Source organism: Armigeres subalbatus, chromosome 2, assembly GCF_024139115.2.
Source record: "Armigeres subalbatus isolate Guangzhou_Male chromosome 2, GZ_Asu_2, whole genome shotgun sequence".
NCBI lineage: Eukaryota > Metazoa > Arthropoda > Insecta > Diptera > Culicidae > Armigeres > Armigeres subalbatus.
The window spans coordinates 308,307,272-308,335,149 of record NC_085140.1 but is presented as its reverse complement, the minus strand read 5'-3'; the positions used below and the strand labels follow the sequence as shown (position 1 = coordinate 308,335,149).

The window sequence follows — 27,878 nt, the reverse complement described above, 5'->3', positions numbered from 1 at the left end:
ACTATACCGGAGCAGTCAAAATCTGAGACGAGACCTGCAAAGACGGCTTCTTTTTCCTTGTTTTGACACTTGTTCTTCTTTTCATCACAGTTGATCATCGATTCTCAACTGTTTCCTTGAGTGTTTCACCTAAATCCCGGGTAGAATCTTCTGAACACAATAAAAGTGTTTGTGATTTACGGATTTGTAAACTTATTTTTATAAAGATTTTCCTATCGGAAATAAAACACGTATTCATAACAGTTCAATATTAAGCTGTCCGGCTTTTCTAGAATACTTTTCAAAGTGAAAAAGTACTCGTAAAACAAAATCATTCGGAATACTTTTTGAGGGATACCAATACTTTTACACAAAAAGGTGCTGGTTGCATCTGACAATTCGTGACAGCGCTTGCTGGTTGCAGATGAAGTTACATTTTTTCCTCTTTGCAAGTCCCGTCCCAGGTCAAGATCTTGGCTTTCTTTGTTTTTGCCCACCATTAACTTGAAAAAAGCAAATTCCACTTTATAAATTACTGTTTGCGCGAACTCATTTGAAATAATGAAAATAAATTATAATTAGCATTAGCATTAGCATTTAGCAGTTCGCACAAATTCGTTGGTGGTACAAGCCAAGACTTGTATGAGAGTAGCATCACTTTCATCCGTTACCACAGATATTGATTTGGGACTAATCACTAACTCTTAGATGGAAGCAATGTACTCTCCAATAGTCGAGATCTGTCCTGGCCACGTCCTTGCGAATGCTGAGGAAGGGGAAGGATGGTTTGTTGGACACCTACTTAAGAAAGATGCAGAGAACTCTACGACCTCTCATAGGTGCCACGGGAGGATTTGGGATTGTGTGGAAGGTTATAACAGTAGGAATCGTTTTGGTATAACGTGAAACACAGAAAGAACTAAGATAGAAATACAAAGTAGGAAAGAGACGAGTCTGGAATTGAACCCACGACCTCCTGCTTATAAGGCAGAAGCGGTAGCCACTAGACCACCGAGCTCGTCCCATAATGAAAATAAATTATAATATAACCTAAATTAGCTTTGAAGTGCCTGAGATTATGTACGATGCTGGTTTCAAGAGGGAGGAATACCGTAATTGTTTCTATCGACCGATTTATAACAGTTTTATTTTAAGAATAGCAAAATCCAATAAAAAGCTAATTTCATTTTTTTCCTTTTCACAGACAGTCGGCAAATCTTTGTTACAAAAAAATCAGATTACTACTCAATCCAAGTCAACTCCTACATCGCTTTGTGAAGCGTGAAGATCATCTTATCGTGGACCTACCAAGAACCATTTGCAACTGCCAAGACAAAAAAGTGCACCCAAAAAACTTTACTTATCTCTGCTCATCCTGCATCTTTACCTTACCACGACCTACGTATAAGAAATAAATAAAATAAATGAAGTTGATGAATTCTGTACCCAACTGAAGAGCGCCGTGTTTTTCTCAACCTGAGTGGGTTTGCGAAGTTTTTCGCAGAGAATTCCACTCCTGCTCCCCCGCAAATGGCCGGCGGAAGACAAACAGCGACGAAAGCAAATTGTTAAATATACATCTCCTCTTGCCGAGAGGAAGAAAAAAACGAACAAACGGAAAACGTTTTCAAATCAAATACGAAAAACGACGTATGTCTCTGATCAGTGATGTGAAAATTTCCTAACGAACCCAATTTCCGAATACTGCAGTGAGATTAAAGAAGAAGAAAAAAAAACTTGCAAAGTCAGTGACGGGGAAAAAAGGCGGTTTCCATAAGCAAAACTGGGAGGAAAAGTAATAACAGAAGACAGCAGACGGAATTTGTAATTTGTTGATTGGGTAAAAGTTCGCCGAAGGAAAGGGTGATCAACCCCCGCGGAAAGAAAACCCAATCTGCTGGTAAAGACGGAGTTATAGGGAAAAAAAATTGTCACACACTGTTGATGATAGGAGTTTTTCCCAGAAGTCAATTCCAATATAGAAACGAAAAAAAAGAACGAATCGAACGGTTTGCGAACCGTTTGGGTGCGTGTGAATGTGAATGTAGAAATGATGAGACTCGATTGGATCCTTCTTCGCCCAGAATAACGGATAGCACCGATATAGCTCGAGAAGATTGGAGAATTTGGTCACATCCGATGAACTCGATGGGATCCATATTTTGAAGGTAAGATAGAAGCATGATGGCTTGGGTTAGAATTGTACACAAAGATGAATCAATTGGACAGATGGTTTAATGTCGTATGAATTATTTGGCATGTTTATGATACAGTTGTATATTGATGACGATTCACTTAACATTGTTTATGCAACATGAGGTATTAAAACCTATGATTATCATGCTCTTGTTATTAAGGGGTTTACTTTCTTTCAAATATTTATTAATAAACTAAGAGTTGTAAGACGAATCACTTCGCCATCCTCCCTAACGGTTTCAATTAGCTTTAAGTTTGGGTTTTCTGGTAAACAAAGTAAAATTTTTTTTTTGCCCATTTGAAAAAAGCGTAACAGCTAAAATTTATTCCTTCTGATTCTTTGTCCACTCATTTTATTTATTTATTTACTTGTCTTCGAACTAGTCGTACATATAGATACTACTAGCTAATTAAACTACTTTTAAAAACACACTATTATATATTATTATCAATCAAAATGAACATACATTTCATTAAAACGTCGACCACGTATATCAAACGGGTTATTTTGTCCAAAAACGGTGCTGTGAGCAGGAAGACTTAGGAAATCTGTATGGCGGATTGATCTCGCAGGAACGTTGATGTTTATATTACTAAGCAGCGTTTGACAGTCAATGTTGTGGAACAGGATATCGAACACGAACGACCGTTGGAAAGGGTTCTCCTGCTAGCCAGAAACGATAAATGAATAACTCCTGATCGTTTCGTTTGATGAATCCTAGCATTGTGTACGCCTTGGCTATTGTTGTAGTTATTGGCAAATTGAAGTTGAGCCTGGAATCTAGCTGGCCGCCAAGGTCCTTGACGGTGCTGACTCTTGTGATGCTGGCGGCAGACATATTATACATACGGCATACGGACATACGGACTTCTCGATCTACTGAACGACTACATATATAGCATACATTTGCTCACTAGAAGAATCTTGTGCACCTTTCTAAAATTTTATATTGAATATTACATACCCATAGTCGTATATCCCGGGCAGAAGCTATGAACAGAATAACAAAACATGATATGGATTTGATTGATATAAGAGATTAAAGAACAGGGACAATATCAAATATTTGCACCGAAATATCATTTAAATATCAAGATATGCTAAGGATAAGAACAAACTAATGGCACATCTTACTTCTTACAAACTAAAATGGCACATCACTTCTTACAAATAGCATGACTTGATCTTCTTATGATATTTTAGTGCAAAATATTGATATTATCGTCTGATCTTTTATCTCTTATATCAATCCTGTCCATATCTCATTTTGCTATCTTATCAACATTTGATATTATTGAGCTGTTTTCGTCTACTCGGGATATAATAAACTTGACGAACTGAGCTATTGTCTGTGTGTCCATGTATATGAGAGCAGCTATTATAGCCAGTATAAAATGAAAGCAATCATACGTAAAGAACATTCAGCAATTTTTATGATTTTTCAACCCTATCTGTTTTTTTTTTGCAAATTCCATGCGAAGATGTAGAAATGCCCACAACTCTGCAATGATCCTCACATATTGTGAAAAAAGTCAAAGAAGAGCTTAGTCTAGAAATCCCGAAAAGTAGTGGACGTCATATTTGAATCGCCCCTAAGCGTTAATAGAAAAATTTGTATATTGTCAGATTCTCTGGACACTGCGCGGCGTTTGTAATGTTCCCAAACGGGTACTTGCACAAAACTTCACGCGGCGAATCACTGTCGAAAGTTACGGCCGCGCCAAAAGATTCACCGCAGTGCTATTCACCCATAAGAATCAAGTAAACCTGAAAGGTTCGCCGCGTGCAATTTTGACAAAATCAGACAATAACCTAAAGTTTTGAAAACGGCTTTATCTTTCAGCTCAGCGGCGCAGCCAAAATTTTTGATACATAATATAAAGTATGGTTTTAGTTTAAATTTGTTTAGAAATTCCGCGGAATTCCGTTAGATTTCGTTAGAAGCTATTTTTTTCTAGCGAAATTTTTGTTATTTTACAAAACGAAACGAAACCAAGAAATCAGATTTCGCCAAGCTCAAATTCCGCGAAATTCCGCGGAATTTCGTTTCGAATCACCTTAAACGAAATTTTTCGAAATACCGCATATGCTTAGTTATTTGCTGATTTCCAGCAAACTATTTGCTGTGCTTTAGCAATAAAAAATAGGTACTTATTTGCTGAAAGCTACACAGTTAAAAATTCTAAAAATTACACGCTATGGAAATATTTGAACGCATATTTTTCTGTTCAATAGCCTCTAATATTACATACAACTTTTTCTTGCACGCAATATTGAATACTAGCTCCATAGTAACGACGACCTGTAATTTTAAAAAGTGATGGAAAAATGAGTCGAATCGAACGGAGCCTTTTTGTTACATCATAAAAGCTGTAACATTTTTATACTGTGTAGGACATGCCAATTCAATCGAGAATACTTTGTTACTATTCAGTCGGTAGCTCTGACGAGCTGGTCGCCAGTGTAGCCAAATTAATTTGATACAGAACCTTCCAAACAATATGTTTCAAAACTCAATGTTTACCTTCCTTCCTATCCATTATTTATGTAAGAGAAGCGAAAGGTTCAAACACAAAAGATTCCTCTTAAAAAAATATATGACTGTTAATTAAAAAAAATGACAGACTTGGAGAATAATGTATAAGCCTTTAGCAATTAAATATAAACTAATTTTATGCAATGGTTGTTCAAACTGAATACTTTCAAAAGACAATGAAAAACGGACAGTACTCAGCAGACCAGTGAGGAATATTTCGGTTATCTAAGAGTTTCCACAACCAGAGAACAGATCGAACAATCGCCTCATAATACATTACATATTACTTACACAGGTATCAGGTATCAGAACGTCGGCTCAGGAGGCACGTACCCTCAGTTTGGGAGATTTATGCCATCGCCTTCATTGGCCTTTCTCATCATTTACCTGACGGAAAAGAAAGTGAAAAATGGAAAGGATGAGGAAGTCAAGTTGGAAAGGAGAATGGAACAGGTTTCGGATGAAGGAGGATTCATTCAATAATACATTTGTAAAACATTTGTAAAAAAAATTGTAAAACGCAATGAATCGCGAAACATAAAATATACTGGATAAATCAAACAATGCGAATGCATATGGTATACCATTTATAAGAAAGCCAATTATGTAGACTCACACGCATTGAATTAGGGACTAAATAGAGGTGTCAAAAAAAAAACACTGAGGACGTAACAATGGACGAACTTTAAAGACGAAACACAGAGTACACTGTGAAAAACGCATAATGCGAATCCATATAGGTGACAATTTGTTGAAAAACTAAGAAACCGAACGTCAAAGACGAAACACAGAGTATATTGTGAAAAACGCATAATAGGTGACAATTTGTTGAAAAACTAAATAAAAATATAATCATAACCCCATCCTCATTTAACCTCAAGTAGAGATTGAATAAGAGTAGCCGATTATCTCGGAGAAGCAAAAGGTCTACTACGCCATAGCTCCGGTTAGCGCAGCGAGGGCTCAATACTTTGAAGGGGCCGTGGTATTTCACAGGCTCCGTTTGCGGTTAGGTTCATATTAGACCCCCTAACCATTCATTCATAGGCACGGTAAGCATAAAGCCGCATCACACCAAGAATTAGGGGTCACCTGTATGGTGGACTTTTACCACTGGAACAGGAAATCCGTAGCGTTATTCTTAGCCAGACAACCGGCTGCCGATACCACACGGCTATCTAGGCTGTTCGTGGAGAGAAGTTGACATTGACTTTACGTCAACTCTCAATGTGGCCGAACAGGCGAAAAACGGACAATACCCAGTAGACCAGTGAGGAATATTTCGGTTATCGAAGAGTTTCCACAACTAAAGCACAGATCGAACAATCGCCTCATAATACATGACATATTACTTACACAACTTAGTCAACTTAAATAAAAATAGAGCATAGCAAAATGATGAGATGTACTATTTATGTTTACGTCACAGAATAATATTATTTAAATAAACAAATATGCATTACGTTTTATACTTGACCACTTTAAACAAAACATTGTAGACATTTTTAAGTGGAAAGTTAAATGCGTTTCTGTTGAAGTTACAGAATTGTATTACGTGGTGAGATTAATTGAAGGAATTTATATGTTTAAAATGTTGAATAGAGTTTGAATGGCTTTATTCAGCGGCGCAGCCAAATTTTTTTATGATTTGAAAATTTGAAATGTTAGAAATTCATTTCGAAATTCCGCTAAAAGTATGATTTTACAGTCGAAATTTTTGAAATTAAACGATACGAAACGAAATCAGAATATCAGATTTCGCCATACTCAAATTCCGTGGAATTCCGCGGAATTTCGTTTCGAATGCATATTCTTAATTTACACTATGTGCCCTTAGTGGAGCTTATCATTGTAATATAAGATTGCAACGATTTTTGTCTAAAATTGGAAATTATTTCATTGGACATTTTTTGCAATGTCTCAATATTAGAAATTCTATGAAGTTCATTGACTCCGTGGTCAACTTCAGAATCATTTTCAAAATTTTATTTTGAATCTTCTGAAGTGCCTTCTTTCTGGTATTGCAGCAACTAGTCCATATTGGCACAGCATACAACATAGCTAGTTTAAAAATTAGCAGAACGCCTAAATATTTAGTTTTGCTAAATATTAGGACTTCTGCCCCATTCATAGTGATAATATGTCTGCTAGAAGGTTTCAAGTGAGAAGCTTTCGGCTTATGTGGGAAAATTATAAGCTGAGTTTTGGAAGCATTCGGAGAAATTTTCCATTTTTGCAAGTAAGTGGAGTAAATATCCAAACTTTTTTGCAATCTACTACAAATGACACACGAAGGCTTCGCCCTTTGGCGGAAAGGCCCGAGTCATCTGCAAACAAAGGTTTTTGACACCCTGGTGGTAAATCAGGTAAGTCAGAAGTAAAAATGTTATACAATATGGTCCTCAGTATGCTGCCTTGGTGAACACCAGCTCTTACAGGTAATCTATCAGATTTAGAATTCTAATAGTTTACCTGCAGTGAGCGGTCTGATAAATATGCACAGAGGAAAATAAAATTCGTCAATTTTACAATCAAACCTTCATGCCAAACACTGTAAAATGCTTTCTTTATATCAAGAAGAGCAACTCCAGTCAAATATCCTTCAGATTTGTTGAGCCGAATTAAATTCGTAACTTTTAATAACTGATGAGTGGTTGAATGCCCATGGCGACAACCCAATTGCTCATCAGCAAAGATAGAATTGTCATTAATATGAACCATCATTCTATTTAAAATAATCTTTTTAAACAGTTTGCCTTTTGAAGAAAGCAAACTGACTGGGCAATAACTAGAACTTCTAGACTAGAAGCTTCAGCTGGATTTTTGCCCGGCTTCAAAATTGGAACAACTTTGACGTTTTTTCCACTCTCAGGAAGCTTTTTTGATAAGTAGGTATGTAGAAAATACCATCATCATCCGGAGCTTTCATTTTTTTTCTAGTAATAGATCTCACTTGTATCAAATTAGTTCCCAACGAAGGGTCAAAAACATTCTCTTGATTGAGAATGCCTTCAAAGCTTCGTGTAACCTGATACTCAGTAGGACTAGTGAGACCTAGACTAAAATCATGGGCACTCTCAAACTGCTGAGCAAGTTTTAGAGCTTTTTCGCCATTTGGTAATAGAATCTTATTGCCCTCTTTAAGCGCTAAAATTGGCTTTTGAGGTTTTTTTTAGAAGAATTTTCGTTATTTTCCAAGAGGGTTTCGAACTGGGATCTAACTTTTAAACATTATTCTCAAAGTTGGTATTTATCAGAATAGCGAAACGTGTTTTAATTTCATTTTACAAATCACGCCAAACAGTTTTCAACGCCCGTATCGCGAATTCTTTGGTATTGCCTTCGCCTCACATTTACCTATAATGGAGTTGAATTTAATTTACTTTAGCACAAAAACAGATCTGTCAGTAAAATGAAATTGAAACGGCGTACTGAGGAAATTATTCTTTCATTTTAACTGAACTTTTAGATAGATTAGCCGATCTTCTAACTTATTCGGAATCTTTGAAAAAAAAATGCTGAAACCAACATCCAATACAACAGACACTATACATTTATTATGCAAGGGTGTGATTTCCCTGGTGCTGTTTCACCTTCAGCTAAGCACTTAAAAAAAAAACAGTTTCTGTCGAATTTCTGCAGTTCTACTAGGTAAATGTTCAATCCTTTGTTTCGGCATCACCAGTTTTGATTAATTGCTACCCAAATGGATAAATGGATAGTAAAAGCCATGAAAACGGTTATTATTTGCATCCAAACTGTCATGCCTTATAATTTGCAGTTAATGAGCCGGAAGCGGTGTAATTGATATCAGAATGGTAATTGTTTAATTATTGCTAACTCAAGTGAACAATGATGGATCCATCCAAACATCCATAAAATGACGATCAGAGTTATTTGTCCATTGTGTAAGCATCATTTTATCAATTGAACGATTATTTATGCTATTTTATTTTGCGTGCGTCCTAGATGTATATTTCAAGCCGGATTTAAAATAAGGAAGGGTAACAGTTTTTTTGTGTTTTCATTCAGTTTTAAATTCAAATTTTATGTCACGGATTTGATTAAATGTATTAAATGATGAGACACGCAGCATTCCACGATGACCCTGTCAATAAGAAATTAATATCAATCTGTGTAATCAAGATTTGCTTATATTACAACATGATGATACGCCAATGGTTATGACGCAAGCTTTACTTGGGTTGTTATATCGTTGTTAAGAATTTTTTTTCCTATCAATTACACCCAAGTTTAGCCCTAACATATTAAATCTTGTGATCAATTCCATAGAATGTTATCAAGAAAAGCTCGCAAAGCTGCCAATGCCTTATTTTTCCCTACGTTTCCCCTATGCAAGATGGGAAACAGCGAAAATGCTCAACGAACGCAGGACTAAATCTGCTTTAAACCGTCCACGTTTCCATCCAGCGTAATTTGAACGATTCCTTGAATACGGAATCATTCCAGTGGAAGCTTTGTGCCAGCAAAAAAAAAGAATCCGATTAATCAATGCTGAGACATGTTCTTACACTTCTTGCTCACAAAGTGAATGAAGGGATGGTGATAAGCGTACCACAAAAAATAGCCCGGGGCAACCGTCTGATGCTTACATTCAATGAGAAACATCACTCGATTCGAGAAATTTCCACCTTGTTTCCCGATGGATGAAGCAACGTTTCATCTTTGACCAGAACATAGACATCATATGGGAAAGATTGTTCCATTATTTGAATCGGTATGCTGTGTGTAAAAAAAAAATCCAGCTGTGGTCTTAAGCGATTTTATCTCAGTGTCCTATAAATATGGCTGTTCTTGTTAATGTTTAGCTAGCTTTGCCTACACAGATAAAACTTTGTTGTGACTTTAAATGTTGGAGCATGCAAATAAACGTAACATCAAATTGATTTGTCATAAGACGAGTTAATACAATCCCATTGAATTCCACCACTTAATTGTATCTTGACAGATACGTATTTCGACCTCAAATGTAAGGCCGTCTTCAGTGTCTCGTACTTGACTCGACTTGTCGAGTCGAGTCAAGTACGAGACACTGAAGACGGCCTTACATTTGAGGTCGAAATACGTATCTGTCAAGATACAATTAAGTGGTGGAATTCAATGGGATTGTATTAACTCGTCTTATGACAAGTGAAGACATTCCACTAAAAAGCTCAAAATAATTTTCTTATCAAATTGATCTTACTGTTCTTTTAAATCGTAATAAATTTAAACTGTGCTTGCTTGTAAAATTTAGCAAACTTTAATTGAATATCGATTGGCTGCTATTTTACACGTCGTTGAATTTTAAAAACTTTTTGCTGTGTACGTTACCGGTGATGATAGTTTATTAATTGTTGATATTGAGATTGTACACACCTGAAAAGTGTCATAATTTTAAGTGCTGTGACACTGCCATATACGTGCGTCAATTTTTAAGATAAATTCAGTCATTCTTCAATTTTACATCACCAGTTCTTTAAAAAAAATTAAAGAACAGCACGAAAATCGAACATAAGCCTGCTGAGTGAGGGCCTAACACGTTACCATTCAACTATATCCGTTTCTTGCAAGAGCAGTGATTGAAGTGTAACAGGTTACATGATTTGCACTGAATAAGTATTTTATTACATGTTAGGTGTGTTAAGGTCATTGACATTGACATTGAAAAACACGATTAAGTTTATTCAAATACGTCACCTGTAGTATTCATCATTTTTTGGTGTGATGGATGACAAATGATCTTCGTTCACTGAAAAGGACTAAAAAAGCCGCCCTAAAGAGGTTCACCTAGTTCCGCATTCTTTCCCTGAAACACAATTATGCTAGGCTAAACCATGAATACAAACTGTTAAGTTTTTTCTACTTTCAACGTTACCAGCGAAGGATACAACGACGGCTCAAATCCCATCCGAAATCTGCGTACTGCCATACGGAAACAGCAAAACGATCGGAGTTAAATAACAATAGAGTTATATCCTCACCAATTTTCCCGGTTGATAAAGAACTCCAAGAGATTCTAACTAATGTTATTTGTCATTCAGGTTTTAAACAACGATTGTATAAATATCTGGAAATTTTATTCAGATGTGCGGCGATTTGTAAGTCTATTCGATAAGTTATCTTCAATCCAGAAGCTTCACCGACAATAAAGCAACCGAATTGGTGATATCAATCTGCATAGAGCTGAAAACTGGGACCATCTCGATCATGTAAACGAAAATCGAATGTGACAATTTTCTAGCAGCATCGATAAACTCGCCAATATTCTTTTTTATGGGATGTACCCAATCACTTATGAAAGCGACAATAGCGCACCACCGAGTTACGGAATATTCGCTCCTGTTTGCGTAGCCCCTATATTTTGTGATTTACTTTTACGATCCCAGGACACCTTTTCTCCGCTTTCCCTGCTATCATGACAACCGACAACGTGTCCCCATGCACCCTGTTAATACTCTGGCTGTTCTTATCCATCCTGTCCACCCCACCTTATCGTCTGTCTTCGGTACCTGGATTTATACTCACAGATCCCCACGCTCGAAATCAGTCTTGTCAGCGCGAATGTTATCCCGATATGCTTGACTGCCCGACTGGGTAACCGGAGCTCCCAAAAGGAAAGATGAAAACGATCACTGATGGAAAGCAATCACTGGGTGGAAAGCGTCCCTCCTGTGACAGACAGCTGGATAGATGCACAACCAAACGGCAAAGGGGAAGTTACGCCCATCCAATAACAATGTGGAATGTTTTACCGGCATGAAATCACCTTTCGTTTCATCTTTTTTTTTTTCCTCGTTGGACCGAGGAGTGGGAAGTGAACGGCTGCAATGCTTTCGAGCTGCTAAGCTTGTTAGAGTTTTAAAATGAAATCTCAGCAATGGCTGATGTATTTTCTGGCAGCTGTTAATTGCAATTTTGTTTGGAATTTATCTGCAGGAACGCTATTGATGTGATAGGTAAATAATGAGGTTTGTTTCAGGATAGGATGTTGCATCGGAATTAGCAGCTATGGCTGAAAGTAATTATTTTCTAAGAATGAACTTTTCTCAAATATTCTAACGAAAAATCAGAAGTGTTTCGAGTGTTCCTTCGGATGAGATGAAATCAGGTGATGTTCAAACTAAGGGAGAATCTTGTTTTGCACCATTTAGCGAACAACGTCTTTCACTGTTGAACGAGAATGGCATAAGAAAGAAAATCGTGCTTGTTGAATGAAATTCTTCATTCGCTTCACCATCACAGTTTCGTCTCAGAAAAAAAGTACCGGTATGAAATTTTTCAAAAGTTATGAGCTATGTTTGGCATCTTTTACCATTGTTAAATTTATTTTTCACTAACGAGTTGAATGCTCTTCATAATCTAAAATCCTCACAAACAGCTATCCAGAAATCCTATATTTCACTATTTACTTATGTGTTCTATTTTCTCATACAAGAAAATTGCAGTGTGAAAGGTTCAAATATCACTCAAAAAATTGACTAACTAGAATTTGGTAACGCTGAAGGAGTGTAGTACCGGTACATGATGTTGGAGGTAGCCTCCTCTTCGGTTAACACCAATCATAATAACTTCTCCGATTCCATTAGTTCCGTTGTAGTGTTTGATAGAAACATAAAACAGGAGATTCTTCGTCTTCTTCTTCTTCTTCTTATTCTTCTTCTTCTTCTTCTTCATTGACATTACATCCCCCAATGCCCCGCCACCTCGCAGCTTAGTGTCATTTAAGCTCTTTCATCTTATTAATTGTGAGGTTTTTGAGTCAGGTTACCATTTTGCATTTGGATATCATGAGGCTAACACGATGATCCTTCTATGCCCAGGTAAGTTGAGAAAATTTCCTAGACCGGACCGGGAATCGAATATTTGCAAACAAGTCAGCGCAAACAGAAGGTTTTTCCCAGATGGATCAAAATTCGAGAATTCCACTGGTTTCGGTGTAGGGACACGGCAGGTATTTTCGTCTGTTCGTCATAGTCTCGAAAACCAATAAAAAAACGCTTTTTTGTAAAACTCATGCGTACCAAATCGTAAGCTCAGTGGTTCGTTCTGCTATAGTGGAAGTCTAGCAAATGTACGTTGCTTTCGTTGGTTTTAGCCCCTATGACGATGGACGGAAATACCTGCCGTGTCCCTATAACAATTTTCACAGCGTCTGCTCCAAATTGCAGAATCCATGTTCAGTATACATTGCTGAACTAGAAGCTATAAACTACGCACTGGAGTATATTGCAATACTTCCAACTGAGCACTTCTTCATCTTCATTGACAGCAGTGATATTATTTCTTCGCAGAAAGCAAGCATTTGCTTGATATAAGGGAAGAAATTATATTTCTTTCGTTTCGAGCACGAGAATCCAAGGTAATGATAGATAAGATTCAATCTTTGAAATGAAAGTCTGCGTCTGGAACGAGGCAACAACGATTTATGATATCCATTCGTAAACAGTTTGTTCGGCGTCAGGCAAATATTTTTTTTCGGCGTCAGGAATGTATTTGTTACAGGGTGTGATACGAAAATTTACAAATTTGAAACCGTCCCGAAAATGTTAATATTTCCTTTATTTTTCGGTGGATTTCTGAGATCTCATCAATTGACTCGGAAGCTCTCGATCAATTTTCCAATTATATTCAAACTATTGATCATCGACGTTAAATCATTTTAAATGTTAATTCTTCACAAAATATAGTAAAAAGTCCGCGAGTGCAGTTGTTTATCACGCTCTACTTTTGTGCGTTGATTCGCACAAAAAGTAGAACAATAGAAGCAGAGCATTGACCACGGTCGGCACAAATGAACCTTTTGTTTGAGAAACTGCATATTTAACATTTTTGGCCAAAATGAAATTTTTATATATTCTGAACCCTCGCCTCGTCCAAAAATACGTATTCTGGCAAAAAATGCGAAAAAAATTTTTTTGTTCAGGAATGTATGAATTTTTTTTCGTTTGTTCACGCACTTTGAAGAGCAATTGTGAAGTACTGCTTACAGTTTTTGCTCCAGAAGTGCCCCAGGGTGTTGAGTTTTGCCAAAAACTATTGATCTGTATCGAAGAAATCGAAAGATTCGGTGCCAATTTGTTCAAAAACAGTTTTTTGTTGTTTTCTCGAAATTGTGTAAAATGGACTTATGCAGTTTCTCAAACAAATGATTCAAATGTTTAAAAAAGTGCTCCATATGCGTATGTTCGTGCACGCAAAGATTACCAAGTGCAATGTCTTGTTTATAATGTGGTCATGTTTGTGGAAATGCACATGCTTTCAAATTTTTGTATTGTCTCTGTCTTTCTGTTCCGTAGAGCACCGTAGCATTGACCATCCGAAAGATGCTCCTGACGCCAAATGCCCGGATGAGCTGCTGTAATTTCCTTATCCCGAATCTTAAGCCCCCCGCCCACAACAAAATTTTAATCTAACCTCGAATCACCACGAGTATGTTGGCTTATATTTCTCTATTACTAAATTAATAATATGATGATGATTGTACATATCACAAAGATACGTGGCTCCATTAAGTGTTATACACGCCTGAGTCTACCAAAAAAAACGAACTCGGAAAAAAATGCACATGCTCCAGCTTCAGGACGGAATTTTGGCATGACAAAATCTGATTTTTTAATTTCGTTTTTGTTTCGCAAAATTCCAAAAATTTCGTTTTAATGAAATGAAACGGAATTCCGCGGAATTTCGAAACTATTTTTAACAAATACTAAAATTCATATAATCCAAAAATGTCGGCTGAATACAATCATGAACGTAGTATTCAAGCCTATAAGATGTATAAAATATACGCAAACATTCATTCATTTATTTAGTTTACATCTAAATAAATAACACTGAATCAACAATTTGACGCCACAAAACACGGTTCCAGGCCGCATTTCTCCATCCTGGAATGCGCCCCACGCCCCACGTCCAGCATTCTTGCAACATGTCCTACCCATCGTACCCTTCCGGCTTTTGCTACCTTCTGGATACTGGGTTCGCCATAGAGTTGGGCGAGCTCATGGTTCATTCTTCGCCGCCACACACCGTCTTCTTGCACACCGCCAAAGATGGTCCTCAGCACCCGTCTCTCGAATACTCCGAGTGCTTGCAATTCCTCCTCGAGAATTGTCCATGTTTCATGTCCGTAGAGAACTACCGGTCTTATCAGCGTCTTGTACATGACACATTTGGTGCGGTGGTGAATCTTTTTTGACTGCAGTTTCTTCTGGAGCCCGTAGTAGGCCCGACTTCCACAGATGATGCGCCTTCGTATTTCATGACTAACATTATTATCAGCCGTTAGCAAGGATCCAAGGTAGACGAATTTCTCGACTACCTAAAAGGTATTCCCGTCTATAGTAACACTGCTTCCAAGACGGGCCCTGGACGAAAGTTCTCAACTGGAGTGTTCGTCCGAACAGTTTTGCACAAAATCGACCGTTGCTTTGATCAGTCTGGTAAGTTTCCCAGGGAAGTTGTTCTCGTCCATAATTTCCCATAGCTCTACGCGGTCTATACTGTCGTATTCCGCCTTCAATGAACAGAATGGTGCGTTGGGAACTGGTATTCACGTCATTTTTGAAGGATTTGCCGTACAGTAAAGATCTGGTCCGTTGTCGAGCGGCCGTCAACGAAACCGGCTTGATAACTTCCCATGAACTCATTCACTAATGGGAAGTCGGAAGATGATCTGGGATATTATTTACTTTGTAGGCGGCCTACAGGCCTGAGCAAATATCAAAAAATGCGTATTTTGTTTATTGCTACAATATTTACTACAAAATGTTCGAGAGGTTCTCAGTAGAGAACAAAATTTTGATTCAGAATATGTTCGCCCCATCTACAAGAAAAGCGACATGCTGGAGTGTGAGAACTTTCGAGCGCCAGGTAAAAAAAAATACTATTTTGCATATTTGCTCAATAAGTAACTAAGGTTTGCCGAACTTTCTATTTAAAGTTCACCTTCGGAATGAACTGAAAGCATTTCGGGGCAACCAAAAGAAATACTAAAATAACCCAATTTTACGTACAATAACATTCATACATTTGCTAAAACTCTTCATATTATCCGTCTTATTTGCGACCGGATAAGACTAACGATGAAAGTTCGTCGAATTGATAAAAATTAGTGCAGTTTGAAATTTGTAACATAATGTGCGGAATTTGAGACAACTTGCACAGTTTTGATATTTACGATCAGTTGAATATGGTGACCAAGAGCCTCTTTGAAAATGCTGTTCAATAGAAACAATTCATCCATATAATAAAATATTTTCATTTAACCCACAAATGCATAACTGTTAAATATTTGCTTGATTCCTTGTCTACATGGACAGTAATGTATAGAAAAAAAATGGTTCTTAGGGGCCGTACACTAATTACCCCCCTCCCGCATGTAAGCATTTTTCCATACATATCATTTTTTATTTATATGGAACGTAAGAAAATGGCAGACCCCCCCCTGCTTACGTGCTTACGTAATTAGTGTACGACCCCTTATGAGAGCCACCATTTCAAGAAAGAGAAAAATGATCCTAGACGAACTTTCTACAAAGCACAAACCATAATCGCATGGCAAAAATAGAAAGTTGGCATCTGTAGCGGAATCACAAGCACGCGTCTGATGTTGAGCAGAAGAGGAAACTCCCTCATCAAGAACGAACAATACTAAGGTTCCCTTATCTGCTCAACAGGTTATGGGCCCAGGAACGGTTCCGTTCTACATCTTAGTGGGATGAATTGGTCGTCGATTTTATCGTAGTGGGATCGTGGATCAACCCCATAAAGCGCGTGGCGCATTATTGGGATCATGGATTGGCCGCGTAAGGCTTGAGTAGCGACGGACGGAATTCATCAACAGATTAGAACGACTGGTCAACAGAAGTCCAGGAAAAGCTTTGGGCCGAAGATTCCAGATATGGTCAACGGAGAATGCTATACAAACATCGGATTCAGGCCAGTTGTACGGACAACGAATTGGATCAGGAATGGCTTTCGCGAGGAGGAGCTAAGGACGAGAGGCTCGGTGAAGGAGCTAAGTGAGTTTCGAGGCGTGTACCCTAAGGAGGAGTGTTGGAATATAGTAGGGTGCGGCATCTCGATGAAGACGGAAGATAAATAAGAAGCATGCGCCAGTTAGTTGTGTAGCTCTTTGGTCTTGTAAATTTAGGGAATATTGTTATTGATGATTGTATATACTTGCTGCTCGAATGAAAAGAGCTGCAGCTGCTGGCAGTAGTATCCGTTAGTATCCTGCCGTGAAATAGAGAGAACTTCAGAAAATTGACACAAATAATGCTATTTCACTTGTATCAACCATTATTCAAAGAATCATGTAATTCGGTAAATGCTACAAAAACTTTTCGGAGCCGAAATTAGTAATTCACTGACTGCACTTCAAATTTGAATGCACTGAACTGTTTTAAATACGTAGTTTACGTCGTGCGGTTGTGTTTGTGTCTTGTACATGACCCTTCTGATTTTTTTGGATAAATAGAATCCATCTATCCGGAAATTTTTTGTTATGTTAAATAATCCCTTTCATGAAAATGAATTATACTGAAGAACCCTCCATAACTAAATCATGCCACATCCCAGATGCAAAATTACCTTCACTTTTATTGCAGTTCATAGTTGTTCCATATAATAACCTTTGTGTAAAAATGGCCCAAATCCACGATCCACGAATCTTAGAGCATGCAAACCAGTACCATGAACCCGTAGGGGAAGACTACGACTACCTGTTGATGAGATTCGTCAAATCGAGGTTTGAATCTTTGTTTACAAAAGCAGATAAGTTGTTTTGAAAATTTAGTATTGATTTGCTCATTGTTTGGCTCAATCATTAAGTTTGAATGAATAAGACACCATCAAGACTGTTCCTGCCTGTAGGGATATATCAATCATTGTTAACGATATGATAAATTTTGTCAGGGATTTCAAACGGGATTTCAGGGAACAGTTTTTTCTCAGATTATGTTTCAATCTCTCGAATCAAATGATACCACCAATCTATGACCGCTTTGCCCAGTAAGTAACATTTTAGCTGTAGGCTGGTTTTATAACCCTCTTGAAAAGTAAATTATGGTCTTCAAATGGTCTATGGTCTATGGTCTATAAAACTTGAAATGTAACTTGGGATGGACTGTAACGTAAATTTGTTGATGTCGTCTGTCCTGGCCAACTATTTTGATTTAGTTGACGCGGAGCGGTTGATGGTGCAACGAGATATGTTTCTGCAGTTGTTGATAGAAGGTACCAAATTTGCTGTAAGCGTCTCAGATGTCGTGAACTATCTGCAGGAACAACCACATTTGATAGATCTTCTGCCAAAATTTTTCAAGTATATAAAGGAATTCTTCACCATTCCTATATCTATAGGAGATCCAGTATCAGAATGTTTTTGTTTGTTGTAAATTTGTTGTTGGAATAGTGCTATTTGATGAGTTCGGTGGTCTAGTGGCTTCTGCTTCTGCCTTATAAGCAGGAGGTCGTGGGTTCAATTCCAGACTCGTCCCTTTCCTACTTTGAATTTCTAGTTACGTTCTTTCTGTATTTCACGTTCTACCAAAACGATTCCCACTGCTGTAACCTCCCACACTAACAATTCCAAAACCTCCCGTGATACCTGTGAGAGGTCGTAGAGTTCTCTGCAGCTTTCTTAAGTATCCAACTAGCCATCCTTCCCCCCTCCTCGGAGAGTGCATTGCTTCCATCTAAGAGACACTGATTAATCTCAAATCAATATCTGTGATAACGAATGAAAGTGATTCTACACTCTTACAATAGTCTATGCTTGTATCACCTACGAATTTGTGCGAATTACTTAATACTAATGCTAATAGAAAAATGGAATAGTGAATACATTTTATATGTAAGCAGGGCCTATTTTTTAATCGATTGCTGTGCTGTTTTCATTTCCCGAATTCAATTATTTTATACCTCAGTGCTCCCCTCCCCTCCCTAAAATTTTATAAAGTTGGCGCCTCTGTTTCAATAGTTGCGTTGATACTCAAAAGTTTTCAATAAGTACTGGCAAATTGGTGGAAAGTTTATAAATCGATTGATATATAAATCTTTTAAATCCATTGAAAGATAAAGAACCTATTAAGTATGTATGAATTGATATGAAATGATTTCCGTTTTCCTTGTACGAACAAAATATAACAAGTCAATCAAAAAGCCGCTTGGTGCGTTTTGGCAGCATCCCGACCATATGATAGTTGTGAAATCCACATAGCATGAAAGGTGGATTATGATAACCTTTGGTCGCATCTTTCCTCATCTGGTGTATACTGCCGCTAACCGCAAGTCGAGCACATCTGTATATGGCGGCCCATATACAAATGTGCTCGACTTGCCGTTAGCGGCAGTATAGTCCAGATCAAGATGAATACACTACTAGGTGCTCCTCCAATCTGCCAAGTTTATGTAAAAGAAGAAGGTGGGGGTAAAAAAATCATTTTCAGTGCAGTTTTCGCTGGATCTCCCATACTAAAATCCAAGATGGCTGAATCATGAATTTGGCAGATTGGAACACCTAGTGGTGTATTCATCTTGGTCCAGATGGCTGGCGCGTTAATCGAGATGCGCTAAGTGTGGAGGGTCCAAGTTCAACACCCGTCATTGGCCGTTTTTTTGTAATGTAGCTGAGGTTGTTGGAGTATACAGCATTGCGTTCCTCGATGGGAGTGTAAAAATAGATTCAATATAAACACAAACACATAAACAGTTCTTATTTTATCGTGACCGGAGACCTAACACAAGATCCTGCCTTACTTAATCTGTGAATTTGTCGCAAATTATGACAAATTGTACGCGAAATTAATGCAAGATTGCAATAAAATGTAGCAATCTCTGGTTGGGTGTGGCATTGGGTCCATTCTGGCAAATGGGTTTCGGACAAAAATCATTATGGAAAATTGATTCTGGTAAATGGTTTTCTGGCAAATGTCATACAATCGAAAAAATTGAACAAAATACCTGTCTAGAATTTGTAAATTTTGGTTTCATCTATAATTGCTTTATTAAAGATCTACGGAATCTTTTGATAGTTCTTTCACTAGCAAGATTCTTCAAACTTCTCCTTGTTTAGAACCAAAACAACAACATCAGACGTTGTAGGGATTGACACGAGTAATGGTAAAATACAAAAACTGAAAAATAGGTTAAATATCTTGGCTGTGCATATGCACAGCACATGTTTCGAAATGGACAAATTGATATGAAATTTGCGAAAAAGAATCCACATGTCTCGAACCCTCAACCTCCTACTCTCTAGATAGGCGTGATATCCCCTACACAATAAGACCACTCACGGTCACGTTTGCGGAAAAGTCATCAGAATTCGAAAACCAACCTCCACCGCGGTTAGCTCTTTTTTGCACATTGAATATCTTTCGGATGCTTTGTCCAATCGTCACTTGTGCTCTTCTGTTGTATATCCACAGTCGGCCGAGTTGCCGAATAATATGTTATTAATTGAAAAATAGAGTAAACCTATACATTAGTGAGGATCTGGTGCGTGAGCGATAGGTGAACGGAATGGGCCTTCAGTTTTGTGATTTATGTCGCGTCGCAGGTATGCAGTGTATGGATCAGCAGTTGAAGATGGCTAATTTGGATGCAGCCATCTCCTCCGGGGACGGCAGACGTAAAATAGTCTTAGGGACTGTAGCCCCCATCCCCTAAACTCCAAAGCTAGTTACGTCAATGTATATCAGTCATGATTATAGTCCAAGAATTAACACAAAGAATCAACAATAATGCAAGAAATCGATTTGTGTATTTATATCAAACTGTGGACCGATGTGCACATAGCGTCTTTATAACGCCGCGTGCACGCAGGGTTGAAATAACGCAGGTGTGCATCGACATGGTAACGTTTCGTTATCGCTTTTTTCCATTGCTTTGGACTCTCGTGCTAGATTTTTTTTGCCTGCGTGGTTATAATAAGAAAATGTAGATTTCTTGGCCAATTACTTGAATAGCACTTCTAGGTGAACAAATCATCATTTTCCTATCTATAAGCAAAAGAGATGGATGCCTTCGACTCTACTAATGAATCTGATGTTTTTCCACTACGCCGACTGCCCGGAAACGAGAGCCCTTTCAGATGTTTCGGTCATCCTCTTTTGATGAATGTGTTGCTCCCTTTGAAGAGCTATGCTGCCGTTCGTTTTTTCCTGCTTCTTCCGAGAAGTAATTGCTGGAGCTGTTTGAAAAGAACCACAGCATCATTCAGTTAATTACACGCATAGCCAGATACTGCTAGGTCGATACTTCATTAACGTGGTTCTTTTAGTCCGTCAAGCGACTTCCAAGGACTGGTTTATGCAATTTCCTAGTGTTTCTATTCGAAGGGCCACGTTGATGCTATTCGGTGGAAAGCACTTAGGGTGAAACACATGGAATAGACATCATTACGAATAACAACATGTATAATAGACCTCTTCATGTTTTGAAAAAGTATCAAAAATTCAACCGGTCAGCCCAGAATCACAATTCTTATGCTAAAATAAGTCTCCTGTCAAATTTTCAGCTAATTCGGATAAAATTTCGAGGTGGCTCAATTCGATTTAGTGTTTTTGGGTTATTTTTAATTTTGGAAAAAATCTAACATGAGATTTAAACGTCAAAAACTATCGCAACAACCTCTATACGGAAGCTATTGGTGTGCTCTACAAGTCTTGGGAACATTGCGATTCGATCCGTTCACGTTTTGACCATGTTAAAGTGATTTTTAAGCTTTTAAGTGCATAAAAATACTGCTTCCCCCAAAAGTCGTTATTCTACAAAATTCTTGAGTTTATGACAAATGATTGTTTATTTATTAAATTATTATCCCTCTTTTTCCCTGGAAATTTGAGTAATATAATTGCCCATGTGCAATTTACCGTTAAATTCTTAAAAATCAGAAGCTGAACATTTGTCATAAATTTGCACGCTGAGATTTCTTCAAACAAGTTGTTCAAACAAAGAAGCTTCGATTTCACTTGTTACTACGATGCACTCAATGTTAAAAGCATGCAGACATATGGTGAAATTAACAAAATTTGGAAGTCGTTTGTTGTAAGCATCAAATATCATATGATTTGATTTATGTTTTGTTCGAACAACTTGCTTGAAGAAATCCTAACGTGAAAATTTATGACAAATGTTCAGCTTCTGATTTTTAAGAATTTCACGGTAAATCGCACATGGGCAATTATATTACTCAAATTTCCAGGGAAAAAAGAGGAATAATAATATAATAACTAAACAATCATTTGTCATGAACTTGAGAATTTTCTAGAGCAACGACTTTTGGGGGAAATAGTATTTTTATGCACTTAAAAGTTTAAAAATCACTTTAATATGGACAAAACGTGAACGGAACGAATCGCAATGTTCACAAGACTTGTAAAACACACTAAAAGCTTCCGTATAGATGTTGTTGCGATAATTTTCGACGTTTATATCTCTTGTTAGATTTTTTCCAAAATTGAAAATAACCCAAAAACACTAAATCGACTTGAGCCACCTCGTAATTGTATCCGAATTAGCTGAAAATTTGACAGGAGACTTATTTTAGCATAAGAACTGTGATTCAGGGCTGACCGGTTGAATTTTTGATACTTTTTGAAAACATGAAGAGGTCTAATGTATAAATATATTTCCATCGAAATTACAGGCATATTGAGCGCTTTTCGTGAAGATCGGTGTACCAATTTCCATAAAATTACTGATTTCAATTCGTTGCCACAGCGGCACAAATTCCAAACATTCAAAGCAAACGCTACCGCTGTGTGAAAGCAAGGCTTTTCTCATGTGAATCACAATTTTCCAACCGGTTGGAGCTCAATCAATAACAAAGTATTCAATACCTTAGTAAATGCTGGCAATGAATGTGTCATCACAACAAATTCCTAATAAATGTTCGTCTCCATTGATTGCAGCTGCTAGAGGAAAATCCCATTGGGTACTATGGAATTACGGTTCCATATTTTTTCTTCTCGGAACAACTTACTGACGGGCGTTCAATTCCATCATTTTATTTTTCTTCTTCCCGGTACGGCGATAAGCAGCAGTTAAGCGCGCTACTTACTGCCGTTCGGAAAACGAGCATCCGCTCTGGCTTGAATATATTATACGGCCCTGCGCCGAGTACCGGCGTTAATTCGGTGGAAGCCATTTTTCATGCAAGTGGGCGAAACTTTGTGGAAAATTAGCGGAAAAAATAATCTGAATAGGGAATTTGCGCTTTGGGAATATTAATGCTGCGATGATTCCACGAGAGATACATCGTGTGAAGGAGTTTTCTGCGTAACTGCGAATGTAATTATCTCCCCGACTTTCGAATTATTTTCAAATGACATTTTTTTAAACCAGACGCAGTTCCAGGAAAAAAGCAATTGAGTACAATAGAAAAAAAAAATATTTCAAATGTAACTTCAGTATTCATTCTTTATAACGTTAAGTATTGATTCTGTAAAACTATTTTTCAAAAATAAAATCTTTTTACTACTACATATGTAACTTAGATCAGGAATAGGTGCAGCCCAATCAGATGTTCTCCCGTAGACAAATTCAACACAGGAGTTTACATAAACCGCGGAAATTGGATCTTTGGCATCTTTGACAGGGGAAGTAGGTGATTAAAACAATTTGATGTGAGATGTGGCGGATCGTTAGTTTGTATTCGTGAATTCATTGGTGATCGCTATTCACGTCACCATCAAAGAAACTCACAGCCATATTCTATAGATGATAAAAGATTACTTTAATCTTTGCATGATACTTATCGAATATGTACGTACAACATTAGTTGATGATTCACCAAATGCCTTTTAGACCGGTAGATGCCTGTAAACACGATACCTACATTATGGAGCATCAGCGCAATTACAACTTGCAAGTTAGATCAAAGTTATCATATTATTCTGAAAAAATTACATTTCTTTTATATACTTTCTTTACATAATCGGCCTTCCTTAGCCGTGCATTCAGATGCACGCATTACTACAAAGCAAGACCAAAAATCATTTATTTCTTTCTTCGATATTCCATTCTTGTGCAATGAACTGAACACCTGCCTCTACAAGATGGTGCATGAATATTCCCTCCGTAAACGAGTGTTAGTTAGGAAATACACTGCCATACATCAAACTACCGAGTTGACGGTTTCCATCGAATCCGAATAAAAGAACGGTCCGCATCGTGCGCCATTTCTGGATTGATGTCTCGATGGCTTCATCTTTTCTTCCCACACCGGATCGAATGCCATTAGTAGCACGCTTCTGAATTGAAACCCTGCTTGAGGGAATGAGCCATTGTCCATTATTTGCAAACATTAGTACGACTGCTTCTTTTAAAATCTTTGGCATTTGATCGAAAGGCATTTGGCCAAAAAGATGTTTGGTCGAACGGACGTGAAGTCAAAAGTGAAGCTCGGATATTTATTTTTATTACTTGATTTTGTGGCTTTTGTTAAAAACTTTCGATTGTTCATTTGGGTGACATTGATAACGGTCAGAGATCTAATGTCATTAATTTGTTGTATACAATTAACGTCATAGGAATTTTCCGTCGAAATTTATTGGAATTTCTTATGAAAATTCAAAAGATTTTTTTGTGCAAAAATGACGTTTGTTAGCTTATTTTCACCAAATTATTTATGAGTTTCAATAACAAACATATTCGCTGAGAGCTCAGCTATGCGAATCTCGGCGAAAGTTTGAAAAAATATTGCTTATCTCCCATTGATATAAATTCAAGACAAAATTTTCAAAACGACTTATCTGCTTTTGTAAACAAAGATTCAAACGACGATTTGACGAATCTGATAGCTCTCCCACGCAAACCAACACCACCAATAGGTAGATGAAGGTTTCCGCTACCTGTTGATGGTGTTGGTTTGCGTGGGAGAGCTATCAGATTCGTCAAATCGTCGTTTGAATCTTTGTTTACAAAAGCAGATAAGTCGTTTTGAAAATTTTGTCTTGAATTATTGTCGGAACGAATCTTCACTGTATTATGGAACGTACACACGGTCAAACAGTTTGACCAACATTGACTCCACCTCTCGTTTATTCAAACATCCATCAAGTTTTACCAACAGCGGTACGAACAATCAATTTATTCGACCAACAGAAGCGCCAACCTGAGCACCAGCCATCAACAAATATATGGGGGTTTGTACAACTTCACAACAAATGCTTAAACATGTTCCCCCGACAACTCAAACCAAAATCAAACCGTTTCTAATTTTTTTTCAACCGAGCCGCCAACTGTCAAAATGGTTTTTCGAACAAGCAACTGAAGCGTTTTCTTGAGGGCGGAGTCAATGTTCGTCACTAGCTTGACTAGCCCGGGAGTTAGAAGGTGCTAGCTCTACTCTACTGCAGCTCCAGTGACCCATTTTAGACTGCCTGGTAACTCACGTCCAGTCCGAGGTCACTTTCACTTGCAATAAGCCCCGCCTGTTTGTGCTACCATTATCAATTGGATAATGGAACCATAAACAAACTTCCTGATTTTGAAATCCAGCGCGCATTTAGTTTTGGAATCATATAAAAAACATATTGAAACAATCTCACCAAATTCATCCAATTCCGGATAAATGAACTGAGGAAGCGAAGATCACTTCTAGTGTCCACGAACAATTTACTTCACTCTTCCAAAGTTATACTGAGCAATTCGATAAATAACGGATAAATAACCATGTATTTCTGATATTACACAGCCACACATATTTCACCAAAGACAACTCCGTATACAAACAACACGACCGACTTCCCGCACTCAATCAAGTAATACACTCCGAAGACGAGCCAGCCTAGGGCTGAAAGTCTCCCTAATAAAGACCAAAAGAAAGAAATAAATACATTTTATTGAAGGTCACCAAACGCGTAAATTTCAAACTTTAGAACACTTGTCTAGTTCACATGCGAAATATAAAAATCAGCCGAATCTATTTCTTGCGCGAACGAACAAAAACGTGGCAGCAAATTCAAAAGCAACCATCCGCGCGCATGGCTTGCTGCGATCTCCATCACTCCATATGACTACTAGGAACGCCACTATCTCTCGGCAATGAGATTAGGAATCCTATGCTCAAAAACCTACCGCCAAGATTCGGTTCCTAGAGTTCCAAATATGATCTGAACAAACTTTTCCGGATAAGTGGCGAAATAGTTTGGTCATTCCATTCTGAGGAACAGCGTCTCCTCCTGATTGTATAATATTTCGCCGAAAACCATTTCGCGGTTGAACAATTTACTCTCTTTACTTTGTTGGGGATAAACGTTTTTATGAATAATCCTATATTTCTTCTTCTCGCCTTATACCAAGAAAACGTATTAATTTAAAGAAGACATTATATCCTCTCTTCGCTTTATATCGGGCAGACGCATCAATTTAAAGAAAGCATTACACCTTCCTTCGCCTTATACTGGACCGATGCATCCATTTAAAGAAGGCATTACCCTTTCCTTCGCCTGGGCAGACACGTTCTTTTAAAGAAGGCGTTATCAACTATTTTCGCCTTATACCGGGCAGACGCAACCATTTAAAGAAAGCGTTACTCCTTCCTTCACCTTATACTGGGCCGACGCATCCATTCAAAGAAGGCATTGCCCTTTCCTAAGCCTTAAACTAGGCAGACGCGTTCCTTTAAAGATGACATTATCAACCCTATCGTCCTTTTTCCCCTTTTCTTTATAAGGGTATGCGATAAGACACTTTTTCCTAACCTAATTCTTATTTCATGTTTTCATAGTCAAATAACAGCTTTGCAACCAATAGGGTTAGAGTAACAGAAGATGCAGTCTTTGATAAATCGCCGAATATAAGGCAACACTCCTGCATTTTTGCCGCTTTCAAAGAAATACATCGTGCAGTGTGTAAAGGTCGCTATCTGCCGTGGGTGTTTTCGTTGATCAGCCGAAACGATGCGCTGCTTTCGCTGGTTTGCGTCCACTCGCGATGACGGTCGTGCAGGGAAGAGGCTGAGCTTTGCTCGTGCTGGATCCACGACGATGCTAACCAAGAGAGGTGAGAGCAACCATGACATCCGTGCTCTGGAGTCGAGTCTTGGTCGGGTTTTGGTACACGGCTTACATCCCTGTTCTAGGGGCATATCAATACCGCACGTCCCCCTTCCACAATAAAATTGAAATTCCCTTATTTCTAGTTGTGTTCTTCTTCTTCTTCTCCGTGGCTCCACATTAATAAGTCACTGGAACTCAACCAGACCCAAGGTTTTAATTATATCACTGAATTCCAAATTTGGTGCAATCTTACGCTTATACACTGACAAAGATCCAATCATATCCATTATGTGTGGCACACATAAATTTTTACTATAGCATTTCCCACATAACGGCTATGTGAATTCGCATAGCATATATGTGGAAACACACATAACCCTCATTAACTAATAATATTTATGTGGATTCTCCTATAGCGGGTAGTTATTAACGCACACATAAAATTTATTTGTAAATTTCTTTACATTTTTGCCAATAAAAATGTGTCGATTTTTATTAGTGTAGGAAAACTCGTCAAATAGATTCGTTTTTAGGCTATTTAGTTTTGTTTCATCTCTGAGTATAAAGAAATCTTTTTTGAAAAGTCAAGAATTATTGCTGCATGGGCTGCAACCATCAGTCGACATGGTCGACATATACTTCCAGTTCAGTGGTTTGTTTTCATATTTTATTCGCTGTTGGTTCATTGTGGATTTGACATTTAAACAGGGTATATTGCGTAATTTAATTATTTACAATCAATTCCAACAAGAAACAGATTTTAATCATTTCAACACCGCAAATTCCTTTGTTTTATGTTTATTTTGCACAAAACTGCTATGTGTACGTACTTACTAAACTTTCAACGTCAACTTACAACATAGGAATCGGGTCTTTCGGAACGCACTAAAATATTTCTAAATTTTTTTTCGGAATACTTATGTAGTTTTTTTCACAGAATATGTAAAATGCTATTAACTGCTTTTAGATTATTGTATGGCATGTGAACCGAGGTTGAAAGTAAGTATATTCCTAGAGGTTCCGTTCTCCCAGAATATGGTAAAGAAAAATTCGTTCCGGTAATATTCAAACAACGCTTCAAGTTTTATTTTAGGATTTGATGTTGAATTAAGATCAAATATCGATTTAATTTCACTACGAGAGGTAGATG

The 27,878-nt window shown here is 37.7% G+C and overlaps 1 protein-coding gene across 1 annotated transcript in view; it reads left to right on the top strand.

Annotated features, from left to right (window-relative positions):
• The window catches only part of LOC134212563 (uncharacterized), a 243,283-nt gene that overhangs the window by 21,430 nt on the left and 193,975 nt on the right, over nt 1-27,878 (top strand). Inside the window, exon 2 of the mRNA XM_062690540.1 lies at nt 1,184-2,147. The gene's annotated coding sequence lies outside the window, so the exon portion shown is untranslated. The remainder of the gene's footprint in view (nt 1-1,183; nt 2,148-27,878) is intronic.